At 45.3% G+C, this 26,594-nt stretch overlaps 1 protein-coding gene across 1 annotated transcript in view; it reads right to left on the reverse strand.

The window, feature by feature from the left end:
- SPTBN4 (spectrin beta, non-erythrocytic 4) overlaps positions 1-26,594 on the reverse strand; it is a 1,415,585-nt gene that overhangs the window by 1,063,513 nt on the left and 325,478 nt on the right.

Raw genomic sequence — 26,594 nt, forward strand, 5'->3', positions numbered from 1 at the left:
CAAAAATATGTATGGTATAAAATTGTTGAATGTGTTCCTCTACATACTAGTAATGAGTCATTGAATGGTTTATATTGAAAGTGTTTCAGAAAACACGTTCATGCATAGTTTGCGGTGGGAAGGTCATTGCTGTCGCATAAAGACTAACAAAAATAAGTTGCTCTCACAATTTCCTACAATGTGTTTGAGTTACCAAATGCCACAAAGCAATATCTTCCTACAGATACATCTACAATTCGTAACAGAGAAAAATGCCAGCCAGAAACAACTGTTGCTCATCAAATCTGACTCCTCTCAGACACTTTCACTGATTGAAACGTATAATCAATTAACTGAATATCTGCGAGCTATGATACATGACTTGAGGTCTTCCTAACATCACAACCTTCTCCACGCACCTCGGATTATTTCGCTACAAGAGGCTAAGTTTCGAATATCGTCAGCAGCAGAGATCTTCCAGGAAACAATAAGGCAAATAAAAAGACCAATCAAAAACAGTCTGAACTATAGTGATGATATCCTGGTGTTTGGCAGATGTGATGACGAACATGATAAGGCGTTGAGAGAGGTGTGCTCACAGCTAGTAGAGGTGGGCCTGACCGTAAACGAAAAAAAATGCGAGCTAGGCAGGGAAGAACTGGTATTCTTCGGACACGTCTTCTCAAAGAGAGGAATGAGACCGGATCGGGGCAAGATAGACACCCTTGAAAAGGCGAAAGAACCAAAGGATGTCGCTGACGTGCGCTCATTCCTCGGTCTTGCCAGCTATTGCGCGAGATACATAAAAGACTTTGCGACAGTGAGTACGCCGCTGAGAGAACTAACGAAGCAGGGCCAAGCTTTTGACTGGACAACTGAGTGTCAAAGGGCCTTCGAAGAAATAAGGGCATCAGTAACGGCAGTGGACCACCTAGCGTACTTTGACCCGAGACTTTGCACCGAACTGACAGTGGATGCCAGCCCGGTAGGCCTTGGTGCGATATTAGCACAACACAAGCCAGGAAAAGACTCGCCGCGACAGATAGTGGCGTATGGAAGCAAGAGCTTGTCAGACATAGAAAGGGCATACTCTCAACCAGAAAAGGAGAGCTTGGCGGTTGTGTGGGCATGTGAGCACTATCACATGTTCATATACGGAAAACCGTTCACGATTGTAACAGATCATCAAGCGCTAGTGACAATCTATGGAAATCCAAAGGCAAAGATACCACCAAGAATTGAACGATGGGGAATAAGGCTGATGGACTACAACTTCACGATTGTCCACAAACCAGGGAAGGATCAAAATCCAGCAGACTACATGTCACGGCATCCGCTTCCCTATCAAAAAGGGGGCGCCACGATGGCAGAGGAATATCTGAACTTCATCGTGAGACAGAGCACTCCGGTATCGATAACAAATGAAGAACTAGAACGAGAAACAAAAGGAGACCAGACATTGCAAGCCGTTGGAGTGGTGGTACGGCAACAGAGGTGGAGACACATCAACAGCAACACCATCACGGCGGAAGGAGTCAATAAAGAAGAAATGCTGGCGTTCAAAAAGATAAGCGAAGAACTGTCGGAAACAGAGAAAGGAATATTAATGAGGGGCTCCAGAATTGTAATACCACGTCGGCTCAGAAAGAGAACAGTTGAACTAGCACATGAGTCGCATCGAGGCATTGTGGCGACAAAGAAGATGCTGAGAGAAAAAGTCTGGTTCCCGGGTCTGGACAACATGGTAGAGGAAGAGATAGCACACTGCCACACCTGTCAAGTAACAGGACCTCCCGCCAAACAGACACCACTAAAGATGTCGGAACTGCCACCGGCAGTATGGACAGAGCTGGCAACAGACTTCTATGGGCCGCTTGAGAATGGAAAATACCTACTAGTGGTCATTGACGAATTCTCGAGGTTTCCAATAGTAAGAGAAGTATCGTCGACGTCGGCAAGTGCTACGCTACCAGTGCTAGATGACATATTTGCCGCGTGGGGCTCCCCGCAAACACTGAAAACGGACAACGGTCCTCCATTCTCGGGAGAGGAATTCCGCAGATTCCTGGACTACCTGGGGATAAAACATCGGAAGATAACTCCCCTGTGGCCACAGGCCAATGGAATGGCAGAACGATTCATGGGGACAATAAAGAAAGCCATCATGAGGGCGAAGTTGACGCAAATATCTATTGGACAAGCGCTATGTCAAGTACTCAGAGACTACAGGAACACTCCTCATAGCTCCACCGGCAAATGCCCGGCAGAGCTGGTGCTGGGGAGATCGAGCAGAACACGGTTACCTCAGATAGAGGTAACGGGAAACACGACCAGAAGTGACATTGCGGCCAGAGATCACAAAGCAAAACAAAAAATGAAAGAATATGCCGACAAAAGGAGAAATGCGACAGAACACCAGCTGGCTGTAGGGGATCTGGTGGTAGTGCGACAGAAACAACAAAGGAAGTCGGACAGTCCATTCTCAAGAGACCCGCTGGTTGTGACTGATGTGAAGGGGTCAATGGTGACTGCAGCTTCAGACAACAAGGAAATAACAAGGAACAGCTCCCACTTCAAGGAATTGAAAGTGGAGGAAGAAGAACGTGCAACAACAACTGAAAACAGTGAACAAGAACAAAGACCAAAAAGGGAGACGACACTAGCAAAAGAGGAAAACGAAGGACCAGAACAGAGCAGAGGACAAAGACCAAGAAGGGAGTGCAAGAAGACGAGAAGGCTACTGGAAGAAATGTAGAGACTTCTCTCTCTCTCTCTCTCTCTCTCTCTCTCTCTCTCTCTCTCTCTCTATCTATATCTATATCTCTCTCTCTCTCTCTCTCTCTCTCTCTCTCTCTCTTCCCCGAGGCCAAGGATTTGCACATGGGACAAAGACATTCCGTTTGCAACAAAGGGGGAGATGTGGTGACTTGACCACCATCCCAGGGCACTAGGACCCTGTGGGCAACGGGGCAGCGTCCAGGTCACTGGACATGACTTCCTGTGGGCAGGCAGGAAGCGGACACTCACCATCAGGACGAGGAAGAGGACGGACGCAAGAGGCGCCCAGAGCACATGTAGAAATAAAGATATGTGAACCGGTACCTGGCTCCTGCGTATTCATTGCCGCGCTGAGGCAACACTACACGACAACACCTACTACTCATAAGGAAACTGCAACAATCTGCAAGTCACAACACTTGTGTTTTCATTCGGAGGCCCAGGCCGCCAAAATATTCATACAATTATTTATTTATTAATTTCTGGAGCACATAATTACCCTAAGGTGTCCAGACGTAAAGGCATCTAACTTTGCAGGCCAAATACAAAGAATCCTAAAGGCGAAGTAGGGCTTATATGTCTCTATTTATAATATTGAGTGAGAAAGTAAGTTCGTAGAGACCTACGAAATGTTAAAATATTAGATCCGGAGCGTAACCCAATCTGCAGTTTATTCCATGCCTGTGCTGTGAACACAGAAAAGGCACATTCTTCCAATCCTGACCTCCGGAACTTAGGTACAGTTATTACACAGGAGGAGGTAGAATGATGCAATCTAGAAGGTTGTATTTTTTGAACTGATAAGAAATGTAGATGATGTGGACTTGTCCAACCGCCAAACAAGATGGCCGCTAACTACAGCTGCTCCCGCTATCCACCGCCTCCATACCCTTACATCCACCACAACATCCTGTCTCTGGGACGACTTAGCTGGACATTAGGAGCCTACTGGCTGTGGAGATACCAGAACTCCCTCTATTTTGGCTGGCAATCATACTTTCACCGTACCTTAATGTGAAGCCTATCGAAAGGCGGTGGGCCGCGGCCTTGACTGAGGCTTCTGAGTCAACCGCTGCCCGCCTCAAGGAGGCTGCAGAAGTGCAATGGATCAGAGGGGGTACGAGGGAAGGCTGCATGCTGTTGCCTGCCCCACACTGAAGCGGAGGTAGACAGTTGCACCCTGGCCCGCTAGGCCTATATCCGGTGGCCCACACGTTCATCGAAAAACACTGGGAGGCGTCTTGTGGCATCCCTGCTCCCTGGTCTAGAGGACCGTGAGCAGCTGGGAGACAGAGGGTGACTCGATGATGTAGTGAGTGCCCCTCGGCCCTTGCCGCATGCTGATAACCCCGAAACCGGTCATAGGATGCTTCTTTCCGGTCCAGGGAGAGCCTGGCCTGGCAGTTCGGGCTGGATTGTTCCATGGGGAACAGGGTCAAAACTGATTTGCAAATGGCTGGGTTTAAACTGGAATGGCATGGGGATGTACGCTCAGATCTCTGTACTGGGGTGAATATTTGACATTGATCAGCATTTTGTCCATCATTTGTTCTTTTAGCAGATAACAACGAGAAGCAGCATCACTGCCACTGATGGTGTGCTGGCATCTGTGGTGCCAGAGCAGTAGTGGCGGTCGCGGGAGGAAAGCGGTGGAACTTGGCATAAATTATTGTGCGGAAGAGAGGCCCCACGAGGTGAGTGAAGGCGGCCCACTCCGCTTTGCATTAGCGACAGGCCTCACCACGGCAACCGCACTTCAAGGAGGCATAGTTGCCCCGTGCCCCAGAGCCCCCGGAGGACAAATCACTGATGCAGACTTTGGGTGAGGTGGTTTTCGAGGAGCACATTGCGGGCTAGTGAGGGCCCTCTGTACCTTTGCTGCTCCTACCCTTGTGTAGCGTCTGAGCTGCTGCAGACTGCTAGTACTGACTGAGGTGTCATGGGGGTCAGCAGAGGGGAAACTGACAGGCCGCAGGGGTGGGGGGGGCTTTTGCCCTATTTCTCCTCTCCTGACTGGGGGCAGCGAATACCGAAGTGAAACTCCCCCCGTTATTTTCCACAGCAAGGCACACCAACTGCCATAACCTATGGCGATGACGGGTGGCAGAGGTGAACACGGTACACTTCAAACCAAACTGTACAAATATGCCCTCCCAAAAGACCAAACTGTGGCAGCAGCAACAGAGCGCCTCAGAGCCCGTGGACCTTACAACGCCTAATGGTGACGCACCCACCCTCAAAGATATCATGGCAGCCATACAAGCCATTCTTGGCTCTCTTGAGACCAACATTGATTCCATCTCCTCAGAGGTCACATTGGTGAGGGCTGATGGGCAAGTTACTTACCTTCGGTAACGCCTTATCTGGTAGAGACATGATCTAGTAGCTGATTCCTTCCTTTGAATATCCCAGGGGTCAAGCTGGATCCAGAAGACTTTTTTCCCAAACAATACCATGGCGTGCCGGTAGGTGGCATCGGCCGGCTCTGCATGACGCCATCCGCGCCAGAAGTGGCGTCTGCGCCACTTTGACGCGCTGAAGTCAGTTACTTTTCTCAACGTTCCATACCAGGAGCACAGAGCCATGAAGTGCACTGACAGTGGTGTGTTTAGAGCAACTAGGGCTCTGAAATGGATCAGCCCTGACCCTAAAAACCTGTCTGTATGGAATCTGCTGCTAGATTATGTCTCTACCAGATAAGGTGCTACCAAAGGTAAGTAAATTGTCCATCTGACAGAGACATTGCACTGCAGATTTCTTACCTTAGAATAGATACTCAAGCAATGCCATCCCCGGAGAAGGAACTGCGGACAAGTTTAGACCCTTTACTGTCCAGGTAGTAGTGCTTAGTGAAGGTGTGTAGTGATGCTCACGTTGCTGCCTGACAAATGTCAAGGACTGGAATACTATGTTGCAACTTTGTGGTGGCAGCCTTAGCTATGGTGGAATGAGCTCTTAAGCCTTCAGGAGGCTGTTTCTTGGCCGGAGCACAGCAAGTTTTGACACAGTGGGCGACCCATCGCCAGATAGTCCTCTTCTGCATGGCACAACCATTCTTTGATCCAACCTACCCTACGAAGAGTTTGTCATCTACTCTGAACTCTTTAGTAGTAGCACGACAACACTGTTTTTGGGTCCACATGGTGGAGTCGCTCCTCCTCTTTAGCAGGGTGTGAAAGAGTACAGAAAGTAGGCAAGGTGACTGATTGCCCCAAGTGGAATGGTGTTCCCAATTTCAGTAAGAAAAGGTCTTACTAGTCAGCCTCGGATGCCAGTTCATAATGGGTGCTTCAGACTACTGTATCTATGTTTGACCATGTTGCAAAGTGCTAAGATTGAAATGACATTGACTCAAATGTTTTTTATGTATATGTATGGGCAACAAATATGGATATTGTATTGTATAAAAAGAAACGCATATGACTTAAGATATGTTGTAAACATAAAACAAGTGGACTATGTTCGATTTTGGTTCCAAAACGAAATTAAAAAAAAAATTAAAAAAGAAAAAAGGAGAAAAGGCCTTACTGCAAAGCACCAAATTATCAGGGAAGATGATCAGGTAAGGAGGCTCGGATGACAGTGCCTTCAATTCGCACACCATCCTGGCAGAAGTTCTTGCCACTAAAAAGTTTTTTTAATGGAAAGCAGCCGGATGGGGCATTTGTGCAGAGGTTCGAACGGAGCACACATCAGGAAGGTGAGAACCAAATTAAGGTCCCTCCAAGGCATGATGAATGGGGCAGGTGGAAACATATGGACAAGCCCTTTAAGAAATCTGTTTACAATAGGGGAGTTAAATAAAGAGGGTTGATCTGGCAGCCCAAGATAGCAGAGAAGGCTGAAAGGTACCCTTTAAGAGTGTTCAGAGGAGAGCTTTGCTGGACCAGGGCCAAAATAAAGAGAAGGACTTGAGAGAAGGAAGCATAAAGAGGATCAATAGACCTTTCTGTACAATATGTTACAAATTGTTACATACATGGTCTTGGTAGAGGGACTGGCAGCCAAAATCCCATCACAGACTTTGGGAGGAAGGTCTAATGCTGTCAACTGCCGCCGCTGAATCTCCACGCAAGAAGCCGTAGAGTTGACAGGTTTGGTTGGATGACCCTCCCCTGCTGCTGTGACAGAAGATCCTCCCGAAGGGGCAGCCTGATCGCAGGATCGATGCTCAGTTGGAGAAGCTCGGAATACCAGACTCTTTGTTCCCAGTCCGAAGCCACAAGAATGACTTGGGCCCGGTCCCTCCTGATCTTCTTGAGCACTCTGGACAGGAGTAGTATTGGAGGAAAGGCATACAGAAAGCCTGAGCTCCACTGGAGACGTAAAGCATTGCTGTGCGAGTGCCTCCAGCGTGTAAAACTACTGACAATGCATATTCTCGACAGAGGCGAACAGATCTAACCAAGGCTCTCTAACACTCTTGAAAGAGACCTAGCGCAATTTGTGATCTACTAGGCATTGACGGCTGAGATCTTCCACCCGGCATTAGGGGAACCTGCCAGGTTTTGAGCTACCAGGGATATGCCCTGCTGTTTCAGCGATGTCCCTAGAGGCAGGGCCTCTAGACAAAGGGTCCAGTAACCCACCCGCCCTGTTGTTGCAGTTCCACATGGCGGTGGTGCTATCCGTGAACACCTGAACCAGCTTTCCCTTGATGGAAGGGAGAAAAGCTTTCAATGCCAAGCGAATCACTTGGAGCTCCAACAGGCTGATGTGGAGCATGGGTTCTGCCGCAAACCAGAGTCCGCTGATCTCCCCCTCTCCCAGATGGCTGCCCCACCCCAGGAGTGACTCTTCTGTCACTATGGTGTGATCTGGCTGGGGAGAGGATGTAGCCTTATGGCTAGAGCAGTCGACTTCAGAGCTGGGGAACCGGGTTCGAGTATCGGCAACGACGCTCAACATCCTGTGATTCTGGGCAAATCACTTAATCTCCACGTGTCTAACAAAAATGGATGTGTCCATCTGTAACAAAACTGGTGCTCAAGTAAAGCGCTCTGATACCCGATTTCTTGGGTCTAGTACATGCTATATAAAACTCTAAACAAAAAAAACAAGCATTTACAATGCAATGGTCTCGGCAATATTATAGGTAGAGCTATTGGCATTGCTCATAATTTTTGTATTTTTTTTTATCCCTAAATAAATGGCATTGTTTTTTCTATTGGCAATAGCTGAATTGTTTGCATATGTGAGACCTTTGAACTTTGGGCCCATGATGTGGTGTTTGGGAGGCTAGGCTGGAGTGCTTTACCCATGGCTAACCCACCTTCTCGGTCGGTTGTCTGCAGCCCACACTCGGCTACCTGAGAGGTCACAACCTGAGGATATGGCTTAACTGCTAGACCTGTTCACTTGGACGCTGGGGAAGCGGTTCGAGTCTCGGCGGCGACGTTCATCATACTCTGATTCTGGGCAAATCGCTTAATCCTCCCCGTACTAAACTTCCAATTAATGAGTCCCTCGGTAATGCAACTGATGCTCGTGTAAAGCGCCCTGATGCCTTCGGGCCAAGTTTGCGCTGTATAAAACTTCCCCAAAATAAAGAAGCTATTTTGTAGCAGTCCGATTCTAAGATGGAAATCTATGCACGCACCGAAAGTCAGGCAATGTCGCCTGTGACGGGGGCGGGTAAATGCGTATCGCGGCCCGGGGCTCCTGTGAGCGGTGGAGAGCCCCGGGGCCGCCAGCAGGTGGTTACGCTAGTGTTGCGGGGCTCCCTCGACCAAGAGGGAGCCCCGTGAAAGGAGCTGGCAAGAGCTGCAGCGGCGGAGTCCCCCGAGATTGGCCTGGTAAGTTAAAAAGGGCTGGGGGGTCTGTGTGCGACGGGGGGGGCGAGCACTCGTGTGTGTGTGCGTGTGTATGTGTGGGGGGGTCTGTATGTGCGTGCGTGCATGGGCGCTTGTGTGTGTGTGTGTGTGTGTCTGTGTGAATGCGCGACAGCAGCTGCCCACAGCGAGCGCGTTCGCGTGCGCGTTTCAAATCGCCTCCAAGGCGATGCGCGCGGCCAGGATTGTCTCCTGGAAAGCAGACACGGCAACAATAGGTTCTCGGCGAGAACGTGCTTCCGCGCGCTTAGCCGAGACCTAAAAAGGGAGAGGGGTCTGCCTACTGCCCTGATCGCTGTTGGTCAGCCACCACTGTAGATCCTGCACAGTTTCCTCTGAGATCTGGACCATGTTGGAGAGATTCCCCTGATGCTTCACCCGGTGGGACTTCGAGTCCCACTGCAGAGCCCACATATGCCATCTGGTATGTGTCACTAGCCTGATGCAGGAGAATGTAAGGCCCAGGAACCTCAGAGTCAGTGTCACTGAAAGTCCGGATAGAGACAGAAATATCTGTATAACTCTATGGGTGCTCATGCGCTGTGCTCATGACGAGCTGAGCTCATCATGACCGCCACGGAACGCCCACATGGGGATAATTCCCCTGCTGTGCTGGGCGTTCCATTAAACGGGCGTGGTCATGATGAGCTCAGCTCGTCATGAGAACAGCGCCACCGTGCAGGGTGACGAGCCGAGCTTGTCACAAGCACGCGGCGCCGTACTCGGCCCCCTCCCCCCCCCCTGGGAATTAGACCCGCGGGGAAGGGGATAATAGCCTGAATATCCTGGGCTCGCCCCTCGGCAGGATAGGCTCGAAACCGCACCATGTCCAGAACAGCTCCGATGAAAGGGGTCATCTGAGCTGTTCAGGTGTGACTTTTGACACTTTGATAGTGAAGCTCAGTGAAAGCAGGTGATTTGCTGTAGTCTGGTGGTGGGAGAGGATAGCCTGGGGCGAGTTCCCCTTCAACAGTCAGTCGTCGAGACAGGGGAAGACTGGCATCCCTGATCTGCGCAGAAGGGCTGTATCCACCACCCTCACCTTGGTGCACACCTGAGGGGCGCTGGTATGGACAAAGTGTAGCACCGTAAACTAAAAGTGCTTGTGGACTACCATGAACCACAGGCAGAGCTGATGGGCAGGCAGGACGGGAATGTGAAAATAGGCATCCTGCAAGTCCAACGTTATCATCCTGTCTCCGGAGTCCAGGGCAGATAAGACATGAGCCAGAGGGAGCATTTTAACATTTCTTTTTTGAGGAAGTAGTGGAGGGCTCGCATATCTACAATAGGCCAAAGGCCTTTGTCCTTTACAGGCCCAGAAAGTAGCATGAATAGCAACCACAGCCTACTTCTAGCATCAGAACCCTCTCTATGGCTCTCTTGGCCAAGAGAGTCCTGACTTCCTCCTGAAGCAAGTTAGGTGGGCCTCCGTCTGCCGGTCGTAAGTCGGAGGCATGGAGGGAGGGTTAGTCTCAAAGGGGAGGGAGTAGCACCTTTGGATTATCTAAAGAACCCACTTGTCCGATGCTATGTTTTCCATTGGTGGAGGTAATGGCTGATCCTACCACCAACCTGCTGCCCCTGATCTTGAAGGGTCAAACTAGGAAGGTTTAAAGGCTGCAGGGGGAGGAGTGGACAGACTACACTTCTGGACCCCTGAGCCATGGGGTCGAAAGGAGCCGCACCCACAACCACGCAGAGGTTGCTGAACTTGCACGGTTTTGTAACTAGCATATGGCTGGCACAGCTGAAAGCCTCTTCCGTGGCCATGAAAACGGTGAAAGATAGATGGGGGGCAGGAGGTTATCGAAAGGCCGAAGGACTTGGCCGTAGCCGCGAGCCCTTAAAGCGGTCCAGGGCCATGTCTGCCTGGTCTCCAAAGAGACGGATGCCATGGAAGGGCATGTCCATAAGGGAAGCCTGGACATCCCCCAAAAAGCCAGAAGTTCTCAGCCGGGCGTGGCGTAGAACCAAACGCAAGCAAGTATTGGCAAACGTAAAGTTTGAAAAAGTCTGAGAATGCATTTTAGGGTGTCGGCGGTGTTGGAGGCAGGGGTGGCAGTGAGGGTCTGGTGGCAGTGTAGGCAGGAGAACTGGCTGTGGGTCGTATTCGGCGAGGCCTGTTGGCATTCCCTTAGTCTTCCGGGGTTTAGTGCGAGGAGGGTGGTGGTGTCGTAGCGATGGATGGTCGGAGGTCCAGGGTTCATGGTGCTGGCCGTGGTCGGTTCGCGGACTGGCGCGGATGGGCACAGACGGGCTTGCCTTCGGCGCACCTGCTGCTGGCATAAATAGGGGAGGGGGAGGGAGGCACAGCTGGGGGGCGGGAGCAGGAAACGGCGGAGGGGAGCGGCCAAGGGGGAAGCAGCGGCGGGTGGGGAAGCGGAAACAGGCAGAGGGGGCGCAATAGCAAGCATGGCACAATAAATTAAAAAGCAGGCAAAACAAGGCAACAACAAGGCCCAGAGTGGCAAACAAGGCAAAAACGGAGCAAAAACAGAGGGCGCAAACTAGGCACGAGACGAGGCTCAAACCCCTACCTGCACTGAGTCCTGCCTGGGCAGAGGCACAATACAGCATGCGGAGCTACAGGGGGGGGCAGGTCCCTGGCCAAGTCAGTGCGATACAACATTTAATCCATGATGACAATATGGGGATTTTTTATTTATAAATCAACCTTGGTTCAGGTTTAGCCTGACCAAATATTGCTGAGGCACATCCAGACATCATTTTGATCACGTGTAGGATATTTGAGGTTGTAGAATATTTTCTATTTTTTAATTCAATATCCATATATTTCACTTCTTCTGCTTCAGCTAAGGCGCTGAAATCATAATTACACTATTTACAATATCACCAAACATCACTTATTCAGCAAGGGTCATTTATTGTTACCAGGACTCTTCGTAAAATCTGTGTCTTCCTTACTCTGTAGAGCCACCAACGTTATTATATTATCTACCAAATCCATGGAGAGTTCAATCTCCACAAAAATGATTACCTACATTCAGTAGAGGGTGGAATAATGCACTTCGGAGTTTGGTGAATAGGCTCAGATTATGGGGAAGGGTAAAGATGGTCAACAGTTGGTTGAAAGTCAACTAAGTAAGATTATAGTGGTCGGTGGCAGGGCAGTCCTCTAGACACCAAATGTTTGACCCAATGAGATGGCCCTTTGGCCTACTGTGGCTACAGCAAAAAACAATAAGATATCTTGGAGTGACAATAGATGAGTGTGAGGATTTGGGTGTATTATATGGTATGGCTATTTGGTTTTACTGTGGAATAACACTCGCAAAAACTGTCTTGTTCTGGGTAGGTATGGCTTCGAGCAGCAAGGCTTGAACAAAGGAACTAGTGTAAAGCATTTAACAGTAATAAACAACGAAATAAGAAAACCATGCAACACAAAAGAAATACAACACCAGTTTATAAAAATAGATTCTATTTTTATGAGTCCAAGATGAGCAAAATCCACCAGAGGGTTCCGGAGAGACAGATTTTTAAAGAAATTCTAAATCCAAACGCAAGCAAGTATTGGCAACCATAAAGTCTGAAAACTTTGGAAAGGTTTTTAAAGTTAGTTTGACTACTCCGGCCCGGCTTGGGTGACCAAATCTGGCAGGGAGAAGATCTGGGGGCCAATGCAGTAGATCTGGACAGTTACCTGTCCACCAGACTGCTTTGCATTCCAGTTCCAAATTGTACGGCATGACCAATGCTCCGGGTGTTGTACGGTCGACAGGGGTTCCTTTGCAGTTATTCCTTGGTCCATGGGTAAGGTGGGGTGACTTTGGCCATAGAGGTCGGTGTCCCTCGAAATCCTCTTTTAGACCAAAGACAGCCAGCTGTGGCTGGTTAACAGGTCTCTGTGTACAGCGGTTCCAACAAAATCCTTTTGTGGGGGCTAGTGTCCCTCTTGGGAGACCAATCTGGACTCCGACAGCACTCCGGGTTCCAGCTGTCTCAACTTTTGTCCATCGAGGATCGGTCTCTTGGGGCGCCCAGCAGCAGCTAGTAGCGATTCTTCTGCGGTGGCTACCAACTTGTCGATGTAGGCTACTTCAGCTGTGGTGACCCTGGTGAGGATTCCAGAGGGTCAGTCCACTGTTACTTTAAGTCACTCCTTTGGTCTTGGGCTGGGCATAACTCTTCCCAGAGCCAGGAGCCACAAGCACAGTTGTGTCTTTGCTAGCCCAATGTGCAGTCCAGCAGAGTGTGAAGCCTCTCTTTGTGTGGTCCAGGGGGAAGCAGGGCAATCCTTCTTCAGTCCTTGTTCCAGTTTTGACGTGATCTAAGGTGCAGGGTGCCAGGGGTGCCATGTTTATTCCCAGAAAGTGTCCTGGGGGGATGATGCAGTCACTAGTCTATGAGCTACCGTTCTCCTCCCTGTTGGTGGTAACTGAGTTAGCCCGTGGGGCTCCTAGCTCATCCACAGCAAAACTACAATTTTGAAATGTTGCTGTTAAGACATAAATAAAAATACATATCTTAATTCATAATATACAGCTCTCTGCCTTAGGCTCTATAGGCCTTTCTTAGGGGAGACTTACATATATTGTTAAGGGAAATGGGGGCTCTGCCATTACTTTAAATGGCAAAGAGTAACACGTGGCATTACCACTGCCATTCCAGTCTGCAGTGGCAGGCTGGGAGCTATTTTGTACATTGTCACATATAGGGTGGTACAAGCAGTGCTGCAGTCCAGGGTAGACACTCTGCCTCACATGCACATTGGGGATAGCCAGAGATCTTAGAGTTACCCCTAAGTGATCATTTGCCCTTATCATTAGAGGTTGAGAACCCTTTTTATGAACATTGTGAACATACTCTCACCTCACATACCGCCTCTGATGTGAGTTTGGGAAGGCAAAATGGGTATACACTAAAATGGGGCAAAGTCATGCCAGAAATGTTTCTTGCAAAGCTGTTAAATGCCTGTTCAGATAGTTTTTCTATTTGTCTTGGGGAGACGTCTCAGTCCAATCAGATTTTAGAGCATTTCGATAGAATAGCTCTCGAAATTAGGAAAAGTCTGTGGGTGGAGGTAAAAAATAGGACTAGGCGTATTAAAAGCTGGTTTGATACCGCTTGTACCAGGGCACTAAGTGATTTGAAACATGCTATCCACAGGTCTCCCCGGGATCATTTAGTAATAAGAGGGTTGAGGAAAACCTATAATAAGGCCCTGAAAAATAGAAAAAATGCTATAAAAAAGGAGGCCCTAGAAGCCCTCTGCGAGGCTGCACAGTCAAAGGATGCATCTGCTTTCTGGGGGGCAGTTAACACTCCCTTCCTCTTTGATAGTCATAAGGCTCGCATAGCGACGGCGATTACCGAAGACGAATGGGTGGAACATTTTTCAACTTTATATAACTCGCAGGATGCTCCTTATACTACAAATGTTCTTAAATTGGTGAATGGTGGAATGGGTGAGGAGAATCTGTGGATATCCCTGGAGGAAGTTTTAACAGGGTTGAAGGCAACGAAGGGTGGCAAGGCTGCTGGCCCTGACGGGATCCCCGCAGACTTATATAAAGCAAACAAAGAGATCTGGGGTCCCGTGTTGGTACAGCTTTTTAATGCCGCCCTTGCCAATGGCTTAAATTCATCCTGGTTTATTTCGATAATTGTGCCGAATTACAAGAAGGGTGATAGACAAAATTGTGCTTGTTATAGGCCAATCTCCCTCCTTGATTCATCTGTAAAAATTCTTGGTAGAATTATCTTGGCAAGACTCCAGAATTGGGCGGAGGAAAATGAAATAATGAGCGACCTGCAGTATGGTTTCCAGAAAGGCATGGGAACTGTTGAACAATGTTTAAATCTAATGATTATCCAACAAAAATATACAAGGGTTAAAGGTGAACGGTTATATCTTATGTTTGTTGACTTGTCTTTGGCATTTGATTGCGTATCACACACTAATTTGTGGGATATTCTGAAAGGGGTAGGCGTGGAAGCTCCCATAATCTGTTTCCTGAGAGATTTATACTCAGGAGCCACAGCCTCAGTCCGATTCGGCCGTGGGAGAGAATGTACTAGAAGATTTGGAGTGGGACGCGGAGTACGCCAGGGGTGTGTTCTGGCCCCCTTCCTATTTCTTCTTTACATTAATGGACTTGAACATCGTCTCCTGCAGGAGTGCAGGGACGTGCCCAGGGTGGGGAAGAGGTTGATCCCTGCGCTCATGTATGCGGACGATGCCGTCCTAATGGCCCGTACCCCCTTGGCCTTACAAAAATTGTTACTATCATTCGAAAAGTTCATGTTGAGCTTAGACCTGAAAATTAATTGTGGTAAAACATACTCCATGAACTGTGGTACAAAATCTGGGAAAAAGTTGAAAAGTATGTTTCTAAACAATGTTCCTTTGGAAAATATTACTTTTTTCCCCTATTTGGGTATTTTGTTCCATGAACTGGGGGGATGGATAAGTGCTATAAAGGCCAGAACTCTTTTGTTCCAAAAAACTATAATGGCCATCAAGACTTTTTAAAAAAAGCTGGGTAATAAACCAATAAAAGAAATATTGACTATATACAATGCCACATGTACATCCGTAGCCCTCTATGGTGCGGGACTCTGGGGTTTTTCTAACATTGAACCATTACAAATTGTTGAAAACAAATTCCTGCGGGATGTTTTAGCTGTACCGCAGAGCGTCTCAACTTATATTTGTCATATGGAACTGGGCCAACCCCACATATCAGACTTAATTAGAATACAGCCCATTCTCTTGTGGCACAGGGTATGGACTACTAATGAATGTGTAGTTAATCGGGCTGCAATACAGGATATATTGAATATGGAAAATATGGGTACCGTTGACTGGCTAGCATATATTAAACATTTTATGATTGATATTGGACACCGCGAATATTATGAGGACCCACCCTCCATGGGAAACATACCCAGAAAACTTTTGAAAAAACTGAGTTTGGAATACCTTGAGGATAAAAGAAGGCGAGTGGAAGCCAGTAAAAAGACAGTTGCCTCGCACAATTTAATATTGACTGGTGTAAAAGTACAGCCCTATTTGACCCTGTTGATGTCAAATTATGATCGATTTCTCTTAACCCGCTTTAGATTAAATCTTGTTTTTAGACTCCTGTCCTTCCCAGAAATGAATTTATGGTCGCGACATTTACCCACCTGCCCTTGTGATGATTCCTCACCCCAATCTGATATTCATATTTTATTCTTTTGTAAATTTTATATCATACCTCGCAGAAAAGTTTTAATCCCCTACCTTAAAGACATGAATTTAAACAGATGTTGTTTAGCCTTTCTAGAATGTCAGAGAATGGATACAGTTTTAACTGTTGTTGTACTTTCAAGTTATTTTAAACATGTTCTTAAATTACGGAAAACTATTGGTGTAAATGAAATATAATGATATTCCGTGTTTTTAACCAGACTTGTATAAAGTGTAATTTTCGTGTTGTCACTTTTATGTTTAATGATTTTAATCGAATAAAGTACTTTCTGATTCTGATTCTGATTCAGTCTGCAGTGGCAGGCTGGGAGCTATTTTGTACATTGTCACATATAGGGTGGTACACGCAGTGCTGCAGTCCAGGGTAGACACTCTGCCTCACATGCACATTGGGGATAGCCAATTCGACATACACTTTGTAATAGGTTAGAACACTGGTACTGAAGTCTGGTGCACTCTCAGAGTCAATAAATCAGCAGCTTGGTGAGTGGAAAGAGAAGTACCAGGTCTCGTGCACTGCAAAAGAATTCAGGTCAAAGGCAAGAAAAAAATGTGCATGCCAATACCTTACTTTAACTCATCTATTGTGAAAATGGGTCTGCAGATGTTTCACAGCAAAGCAGTTAAAATACGACATTCAAGTGCGCTGTTTTCTTCTTTTTTAAGTTTTTTTTTTTATTGGCGTTTTTTCCATTTCCTGTACAAATAAATCCGATTTCCTGCATATAGATGCGCAACTTATCTGGAGAGTAATGGACATCACTAAAATAGGCATTAATTAAGACTTTTTTGTGGTGTATGGTAAAATTATGTAGAACTGTTCGCTGGTGACTAAACTGTACTGCTATGATCAGGAAGAAAAGACTGGTGGTAATAATTGCCACCACAGGCACAACAAAAACTGGTTTCACATAAAAACATATTTTTAAGCAATAATTAATCACACTACTTAAATGGCAGGATCACTTACACCAACTGATAGAACAAGACAACGACTCTTCCAAGTAAAGTCACAACATGGCGTCTAAACCATGAGACTGCTTGGCCGCACAGCTGGGGTAGTTTCAAGAGCTGATGGAGGTGTTAAAACAAACTATTACAACTGCAATGGACACGTGGGAGCGACATTTTATTCAAAGCCTATAAAGTTAGCCGGGCGGAGTGGGTGGGATCTTTATTACCTTACATTTACTTACTCAGATGATTTATTAATTATTTCCGTCTCCAGGGGTCTCCCCTTGTATCGCTGAGTTTATTTATTTTTGTGTACTATTATACTGGTGAGCAGCTGGCTGGCACAGAAATATATTACAGGAAGCCAAGCCAGAACTCCCTCGGTCCGGAGTCAGAGAATCAGCCACGCTGCGGTGTAAAAAGAATAACTAAGGATCTAAAAAATGCACGTGTGCAGAGTAGAGTGAGCCAGTGAGGGCTGTGCTTATAAAAATACAGGCTGAGGCACGCACGGTTATGAACACATTCTGATTATTGGTGACAGCCAGGGGCACAACTAGAGTCAAATTTCGGAGGGGGTAATACTTCCAGCAATGTAAAGCCAAATTATTTTTTGGGGGGGGGGGGGTAATACTTCCTGCAATGTGTCCTTGTATAATGTAACTGGTGCTCATGCAAAAGTGCCTCAATACCTGGGGGGGGTGGGGGCGGGGGGGGGGGAGTTCGAGCTGTAGAAGACTGCATAAAAACAAAGCCTAATGTTACTTTTCAGGAAATGCATTCTCACACTGTGGCATCAAAAGTAATTTGCAACTTTAAGGAATAGGCAGAGTGGAGTAGGAATGGGTGAAAAAACAACAAAGCCTCGTTATCAAGTTAATGGTCTTTCAAAGACCTGTGAAATTTTCGGGTACGGCTTCAATAAGACGCCAGACCAGCCAGCCCACAGCAGCTCAAGAACTGACTGTGTGTGTCCAGGAAGCTGTCTCAGCCCGGGCTGACACACACGACGGGGGGCTGATGCCCTTTGAGCCCTATGGGAGTTGCGCACCTCGTGACAGCATACATGATACTACGCCGACATGCACGGGGTGGGGTCTGTGGTCCAAGGGCTAAGTTAGAAAATGTTAACGTAAAAAGAGAAGAGCCAGCCAGGGCAGGTCTGGTCTGGAATCGTCTTCTTACGTTAACATTTTCCAGTCTTCGGACTTGGAGGAGGCTTCCTATCTTGTTCAGCCTGGGCCTTTTCACGGGCTCTGCTTCGGAGTCCTGATGGTGACTCAGCTGGAGCCAGCCACCGTAGTCAGGCCTCAAAAGGGTTGCTGTCGCTGACTGACATTACTGTTACTGAGTCACTTCAGGTGTGCGGCCTCAGCCCCCACGCGCTGGCTCCATAAAATGGCATTGTTTCACTTTTCCTCAGATCTTAGGGCCCGATGTAGGTAGGAATCATTTACCGATTTTTAATTACCGAATTTTACCGATTCGGTAATTAAGAATCGGTAAATATGAAGGGTGGACATGTAGGTCCATCCAGATGTTTTTCTTACCGAATCGGTAAAATTCTGTATTTACCGAATCGTATTTACCGGTCTGTATTTACCGAATCGGTAAATACCGATTTTGACAAGGGTGCAGGGGTGTCACTTTGACACCCTCTAGCACCCCCAAAAAAGGTTCGGGGGCCATGTGGCAGGCATACCTGCCCTAAGGGCAGGTCTGCCTGTCATATGGCACAGGTGTGCATGCACACATGTGCATGCACACCTGAATCGGTATTTTAACATCAAATTGAATTTGATGCTAAAATACCGAATCGGTAAGGCTTGTGGGACTCAGAAGAGTCCCACCTACATACCAAATTTACCTAATCGGTAGAAATACCGATTCGGTATTTTACAGAATCGGTAAATTTACCGATCGGTAAATTTACCGATTCTGTAAAATATGTGTCCCTACATACCAAAGCTCAAATACCGGTCGGTAACGGCCGAAAATACCGATTTTCGGCCGTTACCGACCGACCTACATCGGGCCCTTAGCTCTTTGTCTTTTTAATGGTCTGGCTGTAAGTTTATTTTTTATTCTCTTACCAATGTAATTCTTTGGTCTCAGGAGCAGAAAGTCTTAGCTATGGGTTGGCATTCAAAAAAAGTAATATGGTCAAGCTTCTACCCAAGATAAGAGGGGTGCTATAGGTCATGGCGGCTTTGTTGGCCCACTACATTATGAAAAACAGCTGCATAATTTGCAATGTTTGTAAATGACGCAGCTGGTTTCGATGATCTAGTGGGCCAGCAAGGGAAGCTAATGGAATTCTGTCAGGAGGAGGCGTGATGTGCTCATATTTCTTCATCCCCTGAATGCGACGTAAAGTGCCTTGTAGGGTGCCCTACTGCCTTTTAATGTCTATTCCTTGCTGTCTCATTGTGTTCAGTCCAACAAATAACTTTTCTCAGTAGTTTTGTAAAGGCATATCAATAAATAAAGAAATATATGAAGTACTTGGCATTATTATCTCAAAGTTCTCTGGTTACACTGAATAAGCAGCTACCTACGTCGTTATCATATGAAATTGCCTTTATTGATGTCATATCTACACTTTCACAATTGCTTAACCTTCTTGCTTTCTCAAATTTGTTTACAAATGCACACGTTTTGCCAACTCTTTCATCAGAATTTTCCCGGGGGAGAAGCCACCCGAACTTATGACAGCCAAGCTTGCTCGCTCACCACAGAGCACTCATCTACAACTTTAAGCCCCACCACTGTTATCTGTCACCAGCCACCACTGGAGCCACCATAACTCCGATTTCTACTGCACGTCGAGTATGAGGGAGTTAATTTACAGAGCTCTGCTCTTAAGCCAATAGCTGCTTTTTTTCATAGATTTTCAGTTAGAAAATCTTCTTTGGATATCTTGTTCAAGATCAGCTGCGCTTTACTACCCACTAGAAAGTTGTTTCTGGGATTTTTTGGCAGGGAACATCAAGCTCTAACTGGAACTGGCAAGCGTGGCTGACAGCTGGCTCCATGTCTCAGCCCTCTGTGGAAGAAATACTTCTCTTCATAAAATGGCATCCCTTGTCTGCGACAATCCTTCAACTACAATCATAAGATCTGTTAGGGGATTTGCCTCCAAGGAATCTCCCTCTTAAGGGGATGATTCAGTGAGGACCTTCAGCGCCCTACAAAATGGCGTGAAATGAAATGTTGCCACACAACACAATAGCCACATTAACATAAAAAAAAAAGATCAAGGAAAAACAACAACAGATACACATGCCGTTTAAGACTGGATTATCACAAAATATTGACAGCAGATGTTTCACTGGCTGCAGAATGTTCAGCTCTACAAGGTTATATTTTCTGACTACATTCTGGGTACAATAAAACCCACCAAAATTATCGGTTGCAGAGCCTAACTACATGACACGGTACAAAAGGGGGTTCAAGCAAGCCGGGCTGAAGACGGCTGGAATGCCAGAAACCGGTCCTCGGCAGCTTGTTTCCGGTCCAGGGAAGGCATGGCTTGGTAGTTCGGGCTGGACTGTTCCCATGAGGCACAGGGTCAGACTGATTTGCATATAGCCATGTCTGAACTGGGGTGGCAGAGTGGGCTAAAAACGGTGATGGATCAAACCCAGATCTTTTGACTGGGTGTGAGTGTTTGATTGGTTCAGATGCTCCGTCCATCACCACCCCCTTTTGTAACTACATGACACAGCACACGATAATGCGCTAAGAACAGTTGCAATTTACACAAAAATGAACTTAGCTTGAGATGTCAAAATACCAAGAGACAGCCCAGGCCACAGCACACAAACACAACTGATCATGAGATGCCACCAAGGTGGCGTGGAAAAGGCCCGCGCCAATGCGTACCTGTTACTGTAGCAAAGTAAATGCAACTGAGGGGATTATTTAACACTAATATGTTTAGATATTTGCAAAGCAACAGATTTTTTGAAGTGTGTTATCATTATAAGACTTTCCATATTTATGAGCTAGAATACATACCCCTTCTCTAAAAGAATGTAACTGATTGATCATTAGTGAACTTTGTCTTCTTTAAATGGGAAACGGCCACTACAACGCAGCCGTTTCCATGCATAACTTAACCATGCATGCATTACAACGCATGCGTGGTTACAACGAGTAGCCTTTACCACGCATAGTTTGGCCTGGCACACTAACACTTTAACCACCCGGGAGCTGCAGCCACTTCACAACACAAATACATACCTTTGTATTAAAAGCCTAAATACCACGCTCAGCTATGGAAAACGTCTAAACAACCATTGTGATGGAAATATAAAATATATCAGAATAAGTACATAATGTTTTGACTGATGAATTTTCAGGCGTTGACCATACCTACCGTATATGTATATATTATGACTGTTGAGTGCGAATGATGAGATTGATGTGGTGTGTATGTGGCTTGTTCTAATTTTAATGAGGAATTACGGAATATTTCATTTTCAATAAATAATTATTTTTGTACTTTTCAATATATATTTGTCTTTGTCTCTCCTGGTATTAGAATTGCATTGGTTTATTGTGATCTTCTGAAGTTGCCCTAGGAATTTACGCAACGTATTATTTCCCTGCCTACAGGAACTTCCCATTAGTAGCAGGGGGCCCTTTATCTTTACACTCATTTACACGCACTAACACTTTAAGACCACTTAGGCCTCGCAAACTCAGAGCAAGCAGCTAGTACTGAACTTTTGCGGCTGCAGAAGTACGTGCTTGTTAATCTGTCCATACCCGCTTCACTGGGATTGGATGCAGTATCAATGGTAAAATCAAACACTGCGTAGCTATCTCTTAAGAGTAGTAAAGGGAATTAAATGTATACATTGCTCATCATCACCTCCATCAACAAATTCATTTCACGCAGAGCTAGGTGCAGCAGAAAATGCAACTATTGTGAGACTGATCCCACCTGGCCCTGCCCCACTGCTGAGATTTGCGATTATGTGTCTGGTTTCGGGGTAAAACACCACACAGGAGAGTGATGACACATGCCACATGGAAGAGATGAAACATTGCAGTGGAGACTACAGTCATGGAAGTCAACAGCTTCCATGAACTTCCACAAACATGTCGCCCTAGCCACCAGAGGACTGGTAGTTCTTCTGTAAAGGGTTAATGTATGCAGAAGACCAGCGTATTGCAACAATGGTTGTTTGAGCTTCCTCGCTCGACAATAAAATACGCAGTGGTGATTCCGTTCCCACACCTTTATTGTTTTTCTCCTTTTTCGGGTCCAGTAGACTCACTTGTCACGCTTCCTTGGACTGATCCCTGTATTTGATGTTGGACGGATCCTGGTATTTTGACTCAGCTACTTTGTTTTGACCTTGCTCCAGTTATTTCCTATGATTTGGCTTAGTCGACTAGGAATCTGTTCTTGATGTGGCTTCAGATTATCCCCTTATGGTTTGGCGACTATGATTCAGCTTGACAGTGGAGTGAAGAGCTACTTGCCTTTGGATTTGGGGCAGGTTTAAAGGTTTGCCTGAGGGCTAGTTACAGTGATGCTTCCCCTCACACTAGGCACGCTGCCTCAAGTATTTCTATAGTACTTGCCTATTATAGAACCCTTCTTGCATTATCTGATCTGAACTGTCTTCGACTTTCTCTCTTGACAGTGAGTCGTACTGTACTTCTGTGAAGCTGTGCTATCTTGTATCTCAGAGAGTCTAGTCCAGGTCTTCTGCCAACCACTCTGCTGGAAACAAGTCTCTCTCTCTCTCTCTCTCTCAGTCGCTCACTCTAAACCCACGCCCCTCTTCCCATTTTAAGAATCAGGTGTTTCCTACTTTCCTAAGCATGATACAGGTAGTCTGATCAGGAGAAGGCAAGAATAATGTTGATGTCCTTTGGCAAGAGTTTTAAGGGTAATGACAATCTCAGCGATCAAGCGTATCCCTTGCTACCAGAGATTCTCTGGGCTGACCCTTCTGGGGTGCCTTTCATTGCACCTGAACATGTCATTTTATTTGTTGCATGATAGAATGATAGTGCACATTTACACACCTGCTAGAGTCTCATCTTAGAAAGGCTGGCTAGCTCCGAGTTGAAGTGAAGCATCTGACACAGTAGTGGGCAGAAAGAGTGAAATCAAGCCTAATGTAATGTGAATGCTTATTTGATATCAATCACCTGGTGTCAAATCTACAGTTTACATCACAGCACACAAGTCTCAAAATAATGCACAGCTCCCCAATGTCGTGTTACTGTCCAGCAAGTGAACAGTACATTTTTATCGATAAGACTGACATACCTTGCAACAAATACCCAGGGGTGTAGCTCAGTCAGTGAGATTCTGGGGGTGAGAATCTTAAACAGCCCAACTAAAAAAGCAGGGGTCCGCAGGATGGAGGGGTGAGATGACCAATGTTCGGATTAGACTTTTCATATGAGAAACAGGGTCAGTACTGATTTGCATTAGGTGGGCCTCAGTCTAGGAATAGAGACAAAGTGGGAAAAAACGTGGCTTGGAATGCTACCCGAAGCAATTGCCAATGGTTAGACTATTTGCAAACATTTGTGTCATCACCTTTTGGGTGTTGATTTCCAGTAGAATGCCTGGAAACTCAGACTGGTGACGTTTTCCACCCCTATTACTGCCAATGTTTGTGAACTCCAACAAGTAGAACATTTGTGCCCATTCAAGGAGTACTTCTATCGGTGCAGATTTACTACTTTCTTGATAAATTGGTCACTATATATATTTAAGTTCTGGATGCCAAAATTAATATGCTAAAACATATGAGGGAAAAAAGAATAACTAGAAAAACCAAGACATACAGACCCAGCTCAGAGCCAGACCCATTTACTAAGCCCGGAATGCATTTATTTGGGAGGTGTCACATCCCAAACACCTCCCTGAAGCTACACCCTAAAAATTTCCGAACAAGCTGTTCAGTATCACCCACACCAAACACGCCTGTCTACCTTAAGCTCAAAACAATGCAACATTTCTCTCTTTTGTGTCAAGTAGGAATCCAATGCAGGTTGATCATGGTACGGGCAAGCACCAGGCTCCAAATCTTGAAAAACTTGTTCCAAAATCCTGACTAAAAATAAAAAATATTTTAAAAATGGTATTCTGAAATACAAAATCCTTAGTCTGAGTCTGTCCTTTTGTGCAATAGAACTTTAAAAATACTTAAAAAAATATTTTATTCACCTAGTCAAACCACAAAATGTACACTTATTTAATTTCTATCTAGAATGTCCTTTAAGGAAAATCACCCTAGCAGCATATCTTCCCAATATAAAATGAATTAACAGCCAACAGCAAATATCTGCTTCTATAGGTCCTTCCTCAGGAAAGTTTGGAACCTACAGCAAGCAGGAGTATTTTACAGCTTTAAGAATTGTTATGCTGGCATTCATAAGCCACATTTTTAAAAGTCTAACATAAGTAGAATAACATGGAAAATATGGTTGTTTAGAGTTCATTGAAACAAAATCGCCTTGGCCCAATTGAAAAGCCAAATTATGAAAAATGTATTCTTGGATTGCCTATTTGAGGCCATACAATGATCTAACACAGCAGTCCTTCCCCTTTTTTTACTTCCGTGGACCCTTATTGAATCATTACTTGAATCCGGGGACCCCCACTGAGTCATTATTGGAAGGTGGGGACCCCAGGCTCAAGCAATTCCTATGATTTAAACCTCAAAACAATGCAAAAAAAATAAAAAAACAAGTATACACCGAACAAATGCTCAAATATTTAAATATTTTGTTTGGTTCACCATCAAATATAGAATACGTTTTCACAACTTCAGTTTTGTTTCTTGAATTGAATATATTTTATCAATTTTAAAGTATTCATTTCAATATTATTTAATTTTGTAACAGTCAAGGATCACCTTAGTAGACCTCGGGGACCCCCATGGGTCATTGGACGACAGGTTAAGAACCACTGATCTAACCAGCCTGTGAATTCTAATTAAATCTTATAATCAAGAACCTCACATCCCACCAAATGTCAGCTAGTATTTGGTCATAACGGTTTGTCCTCGATAGAATCCAAAATGACTCTTATTTCAGTTATCTGGAATTTGATTTATCATGGGTTTCCACAAATATGAATAAAGCACTGTAGTTATTTGTGTAAACATAATTCGGAAACATGCATGACAATGACAATATAATTAGAGATGTAAAATTCTCCAAATTTGCTTTTGTAGAAATTATGAGAAAGTTCAGCAAAATGATGCATAATTACAATCCAATGCAAATCCATCATTTTGTGCTATATTTTAGCTGCAAATACGTCCTTGCATCAATTTTTGATGCGTTGACAGTAATTAAATAACGTGGCATAATTTCAGGAATTTTGCATAGTAACCATAATGCAACATTCCCAAAATAACTTGCATTACCCCAGCGTAATTTAAATTCTGCCTGGGCCTAAATAAAATGATAGATTAAAGAGAAAAAGGGGTTCAATTTGATGGAAAATCTGCTTTTCAAACAATTAAAATGCAGGTACTTAGTACCTGGCAGTATCTGTCACTTGAAAGCACTGGATCTACCAACTGCGAAGGGGCTTCGTTTTATGCTCTTCATATGCATATTTAAAACTGTATGACCAGATGATTAAGCCCACATAAATAAATTTCGAGACTATAAGTAGAGATGGGCAAGATTACAAATTCACATGGTGTGCTGGGCCAGGGATCTGGCTTTTCTCCAAGAGCCAAGGGGCGAGCCGAGCCATCACAAGATTTGGCATGGATATGATACAGCAAACATCATGTAACATCTTAATAAAGGCTGTTCAAATTAAACATATTTTTCTGGAAGTATGTGTTTCACATTAGTACATTAGGCAGTAGCTAGCCCATCTTTGCTGGCTGCGCCCAGGGATCATTATGTGTCATCTCGTGTTCTTTATGTTATACCGATTACAGCAATTGATTTTATGCTTCAGCACAGTAGCACTTTATACATTGCATCCCTTGTTGTTTACAAACCTAGCCCTGGAAACAACAACGTTTGTCCATTTATTGATTTGTATAGTTGAATTTAGTATACTATCTGTGTGATTTGCCCTTTTTGTTGTTTTATTAAATTGATTGTATCTTTGATGAAATGTCTTTTTTTAATGTTTGCTTTTATTGGCCACATAAAGTACCTTTAAACCTTGAGATTAGGTTGTATCACTGCACTGCTATTTGTTAAGATTAATCGTTTTGAACATGAACTTCTTCATGTCCTAATGCCACTTCCACGAGTCAACTCAGAGATGTCAGGTTGTCATGTGACGTGTAATTATGGCAATTATGTGGTTCCATCCAGGACTACATTATTGTCTCATAACCCATACACAAGTTGAGGTTTTTATGTAGCACAGATCTGAAGAGGGATCCCGTAAGTGGATTTCAGATTAGACAGTCAGTTAAATTGAGGCACAATCAACTACAGTTATTTGCCTTGGATCACATAACTTGATCAAGTGGAAAAGCTGTGATTTGAGCCTAGGTTTCTTGGAAACACATTCTGCAGTTCAGCTGCTAGAGGAATTATCTTGTCTCTCTATCACCACCAATAGATAACGTTTTGAATATGTTTGATGACCTACTTTGGTACACTATGTTCAATAAATATATCACATTAGTTCAAACTGACATTAAATATCTATAAAATGTCTTTCTTGGAAAAAGTGCAAAGTTTAAGCATGATGTAAGGCTGTATTTTATTTTTGTCTTAATATCATTGCCTTCTTCAAAGACTATAGACGGAGAAGGTCAACCAGCAGCGGTCCGTGCAGGTAAGAGCGGTGGGGCCCAGTGGGGTATTTC

Source organism: Lissotriton helveticus, chromosome 9, assembly GCF_964261635.1.
Source record: "Lissotriton helveticus chromosome 9, aLisHel1.1, whole genome shotgun sequence".
NCBI classification, from domain to species: Eukaryota; Metazoa; Chordata; class Amphibia; order Caudata; family Salamandridae; genus Lissotriton; species Lissotriton helveticus.